Source organism: Amphimedon queenslandica, unplaced genomic scaffold (assembly GCF_000090795.2).
Source record: "Amphimedon queenslandica unplaced genomic scaffold, v1.1 AMPQUscaffold_10678, whole genome shotgun sequence".
Lineage (NCBI taxonomy): Eukaryota > Metazoa > Porifera > Demospongiae > Haplosclerida > Niphatidae > Amphimedon > Amphimedon queenslandica.
Genome location: NW_003549067.1, coordinates 159 through 5,578, shown reverse-complemented (window position 1 = coordinate 5,578; position 5,420 = coordinate 159). Strand labels below are relative to the sequence as shown.

General features: G+C 34.2%; 2 long non-coding RNA genes across 2 annotated transcripts; one reads left to right on the top strand and one right to left on the bottom strand.

Moving 5' to 3' along the window:
- The first annotated feature begins 447 nt into the window (after positions 1-447).
- On the top strand, positions 448-713 carry LOC109589957 (uncharacterized). The gene is made up of 2 exons (XR_002189029.1): positions 448-502; positions 593-713. It is a non-coding gene; the product is annotated as an uncharacterized LOC109589957 (long non-coding RNA).
- A 930-nt stretch (positions 714-1,643) lies between these two features.
- LOC109589956 (uncharacterized) lies at positions 1,644-2,016 on the bottom strand. The gene is made up of 2 exons (XR_002189028.1): positions 1,978-2,016; positions 1,644-1,913 (listed from the first exon to the last, which is right to left on the bottom strand). It is a non-coding gene; the product is annotated as an uncharacterized LOC109589956 (long non-coding RNA).
- Positions 2,017-5,420: the final 3,404 nt, after the last annotated feature.

The window sequence follows — 5,420 nt, the reverse complement described above, 5'->3', positions numbered from 1 at the left end:
CTGTTTGATACATTAATACAAACACTAATAATTGAAAGATCATTCCTTAAAGTAATTTTATTTCTTATCAAATTACTCTAGCTGTCTTTGTCATATATGTGGGTTGTCATTGTGTGGCTTTTACTACTAATAAATGCAATTACTCAGACTTTTTTGTCAATTGTGGGTTGTAGTTGAGTGGCTTTTACTACTAGTAATGTACACATCTGTAAATTCATCTTTCAGCAATAAACCACTACCTTGTCAGTGACAAATATCAGTTATTACAATAAATCAGAAAACTGATGCTGTAGAAATTTTTGAGTTTCAAAATTTTGCTGTGATCTAATTATTATGTAATATGATTGTGTCGTGTAGTATTAAATGTGGCATGTAATTACATATGTAATGAAATTCTAATCCAGAAATTTCCAGATAGACAGTATTATTATTATTATTGTATAGGAAGTGAGTGGAATAAAGCCTAATGTATTCAACACAAGTGTCACTACAATAAAGCTAGGTATGTTAAAAAAGTACTATCACAATTGTCAAGTAGTGGGAGTGTAGACTGTACAGTGTATATACTTATTATTAATTATTATTTTTATAGATATTAAAGATCTTGATATTGTCATTAAAGAATTAACATCAGATCAACACTTGCCCTGTTCTGTATGGCACAGACTAGGTCTACAGTTAGGATTATATGATCCTAGACTAGTGGATATAGATGAGAGACACAGAGGAGATCCAGTAAAATGCATCCATGCTTGTATGTCTGCCTGGTTAAGAGGAGAAGATAAAGTGAGAGAGAAAGGAGGTCCCAGTTGGTCATCATTAGCTACAGCACTGGATACAATAGAAGAGAAATCTATTGCTAGTTACATTAGAGATAAATATTGTACATCAAACCAGTTAATTGCCTAGTTCATCTGTTTATTGAAATTATTATTTTCTATTATCACTTCATTTGTCTAGATGGCTGCCTATAGTATCCTACTTTATTCTGTTTATAATAATAATAATTATTAATGATACATTATTACAAGATGAATGTAAAACATCAAGGGGACGACCCAAGCAAAGCAATATACATCATTGTTACTATTTACGTCTATCTGTTTGTTGCTAATGAAAAGTTTGAGTTGATTCCGACAACAAATTTTTGTGCAATGGACAATTTTTGAATCACTACATCACTACCAAACGTGTACACTAGGCATCGTTACTATAAATAGTATCAATTACTACAATAGACAATGATATAGACCTCTTGAGCTGAGAATGAATTACGTCATAAACACTATGACTATGTCACTAGAGTATATACGGCAGTGGATGTGGTAGAGAAGGAGATAAAGTTAATGGACAGAAACTTTCTATGTTGAACCAATGTGCAAAAGCAGAAAGCAAGCTATAGTAAAGAATCAGCTGCACATTGCACCAAATCTGTTTTATGAGATGCTTTGTAGCGCCCATTCTTCTTCCAACCAACTTTTGTAGCTTGAAAGAGTTCCAGACCTGCCAGACAAATGATTTTTATAGTTTACTTCATTCCTTCTTCATTGAATCTTGCCGTCCAAAATGGCGGCCAATTATTACGTGTAGGTGGATACCTTATCTCAAAATAACAATATTCATACACTTAGTCATTCACAAGCTTGAGAAGTCTATATCATATACTACAGTACAATAGCATAGTGTCAATCAATAGGATTGTACTATAAATAGTATCAGTGTTACTATAAATAGTATCATTTACCTCTATTCCTAAGGAAGAATGACACTATGTCTCAGTTCCAGTCTCCAGTGCATTGAGTGGGAGGGAACATTGATCCAATGAATTAAGAGACACTCCTAGATCAGGAGAGACCGAGATTTTATGAAAATTAATGATGACAAAGACAAAGTTTGTAAGAAAGAGGGACCATCTAAACATGAAAAGAATAGGAGGTATTTTAATTTATATTTTATCATAAAATTGTAAATATTTACCTGGAGTGTTATAACTAAACATTCTACAGTATTCCAGTGAATGAATGGCAGCAATGATCATAGCATTAGAGACACTATAGACCACTGGATAATAATGAAGTTAAGGATAATAATTGTACATTATTAATGATTAATATACATGTACATGTACATAGCTCAAGCAGAAAAAATAATAAAAAGAAAGGAGAGGATAGCAAAAGAAAGGAGAATCATTATACACATGCATAAGCCTTAGGCATTTTTCAGATTTCAGTCTTTGCTTAAAATGGCGACAACCAGAAAAATTCAAGTCAGAATCAGCTCAAACTTTCTACACAGCATAAGGACATCAATATGTATCAGTATATTTAATAAAAGTTGAGAGTAATTTTTAAGCCATTTTTTGGAAAAAACTATGGGCTATAGCCTTGGGTATTTTTCAGATTTTAGCGAATTTCCTTAAATGGCCGTAACACAAAAAATTTAATTCGAAATCAGCTCAAACTTTCTACATAGCATAAGTACATCAATATGTATCAGAAAATGTAATAAAAATTGGGAGTGATTTTTTAGCCATTTTTTGAAAAAAAACCAAGGCTAAGGAATGTGCATGGGGCATTAATTAGGATACACACAATCCCGTCCTCAATGAGAGTGAAAGGCAGCGGCCATTCAAAAAGGATGTCGTTCAACTTCCCGACATATTGTGAAAGAGTATCATCATACTGGAAGGACTCCATGGTTGGTTCTATACTGAAGACTGAAGAGAGAGCCAGTGATTGTTGCTGAGATGAGCCTGGAGGAGTGAAGAGTGAGGTGTGTTAAAGAACTGTCATTAGCTAGTGGAATGACGTCACCTTTATGAGAACCAAGTACTGTTAGTGTATCAAGACTGGAGCCTATTGAGAGGAGAGAGGAAAATAATTAATAACTAATATAGTCGGTTTCAGTTGAGTTTGACCACTGACCCACCCTTATAACTTCTCTATAATTTATGCTAGCAACTTGAAACTTGGTATATTTGCAAAACGGGTTCTTCCGAAAATCTGTACCAATTTTGGAGTCTCTAGGTACTCTGGAAGGTTCTCAAAAGGTTCTTCCGGTCAACATGAAAGGGAGCCGCCATGATGTTTCATGACGTGAAGCTTCGTGAATATCATTTGCATCTCATTAAATATGTCAATAATCATGTTTTTATTATTTAAAAATCAAATAAAGCAAAAGGAGTACTCCAGGCCAAGATTTAATTGAACAAGAAGACTTTGCACTCCAGAAAGAAGCCTCACTCAGTCTGCTGTACTTCTCTAAGCCTTCGTTCAGTATTTGTCTTCAACATTGCCGCTCAGAAACTCCGTTGAAAATTTGCATCTCTCGATTCTTTCTTCAGGTAATAGCAAGCACAAAGATCTTTCATGTCAGTTGCAGGGCTAGCAGTGGCCAAAACAGGGTAATAAACAAGTTACAACAAGAAGAAAGGAGCATGGATGAAATTTTCTGCCATTTTATTTGCGTGTGGGTGGGGCTACACGTGACGTTTTGATGATGAAAACATCTGGTCAAATTAACTCAACTGAAACCGACTATACCGTGATTTTCAGGTTGCTTGACCCAATTTTCCTACTTCCTGCTCACGTGACATATATTATTAGTATGGGGAAAGTCACGTGATTACGAGTTTGCAACGTCAAGCAACCTGCAAAGCACGGTACTATATCCCAACTGAGTTTGACACCAGCCGCTTGGAATTTGAAAAATGTAGGATACGTCACTGATGACGTCTTATAATGATATTCATAGAAGCATGGCCGACATTTTACAGCTGCGTAGTTGGCCAGTATTGCACTCTTAAAAAGGTTTTGTTTGTTCTGATAAGCAGTACAATAGCTGCTGGAGTCAACTAGTCTTTATACAGGCAATCATTATCAGAAGATCTTGCTCTGTTAGCTTTTTAAAAGAAGAATTATCAGTTTGGGCGCTCGACCACATGTTCTTATGTAAACTATGACGTAGATAAATTGTCATAAAACGTCATTTTGGTATGCCATTGAGTTTATAGGGAGAACCCGGTTCTCAGGGTTCCCAAGGGCTGAGAGACCCAAGACCTGAGATCTTGTGATGGCATTGGGCGACTAAGAACCTGTGAAAGTTTTATCCTTATCCCACATTCCTATAAAAAGTTATTCCAGTTTTTCTTGGGTCATGAATCATTGATATTGATGGGGAGGAACTTTAAAAATTTGTAAGAAATCCAAATTTAATTGGAATCAGCTCAAACTTTCTATGCAACATAAGTACATGTACATGCATCAGAGACAAATTACAAAAAGCTAAATTCTCTCCTTTTATTATATATATTATATATATGGACTTTGACCCAATTTTTTTGCAACTTTAGAAAAACAAATTTAATCAGAATCATCTCAAAAATGTCTATGCAACATAGGAACATGTCAAGCTGGTAATATCATTCTCTCTAACCTTCTCTCTGAGGACAACACCACAAGAAAGTCCACTGAGGTAAGCATGGAAGCCATTATCCTCTGCAACAACACTAGGAGGAACTAAACACGCTCACCTTATCAGCCAAGCTCCCTTATCTTGCATGAGTAGTACCATTCATCATTACTGATGACTCCATGTGGTTTTAAGGCAGGCTCAATCACACCCATACTAAACTGAACTGAACTGCTAATGGAAGACCAAGATTAGCACAATACCTTGACTCTAATAATAATGATAATAAAATGAATTTAAATTATTTCTATTCACTAACCATAAAGTCAGTAGTTAATACAGTATTCATTGCTGGATTTGCTGCTTGACAAATAAATTTGAAGCATCTTCCTATTTTTTTCTTTGAATGACGTGATACAGCACATATTTCTGTGTAGAAATAAAAACAGTTCATCAATGAATGAATAAATGAAAGAGACAGACAAAACTCTTAAATGGTCACAATAAAAAACAATGCAAGTTTGTGGTTACTTTAATCTGTCAACAAATTCATGGCAAAGAGTTGAGTAGTGTACATTCATTATTGTAAAAACACAAAATACAGTTAATTGGTTGAAATGGCCAAATATTATAGGCAGAGTCACTTTTTACTATAGTAATTATTATAATGTAGATCTACATAATCATATAATGTATGTATACAAATATGCTTATACACACACCTATACTCAAATGCATATACAGTAAATGTAGTTTTATAGTTTATAGAAAAATGGTTGCTATACATGCAAAGGCATTTTCTATGTTAACACACTATAAATTTGGTGGAGGAATGATTGGTGAAATGAGCTTCATTTGGTAGACAAACTTGCACAACACTTATAACACTTATGTGTAGTGTACATTTATTATTGTAAAATACAAAAATACAGCTTATTGGTTAAAAAGGCATAATTTTAGGCAGAGTCAATTTTTACTAGTAATGCAATGTAATGAAGATCTATGTATGC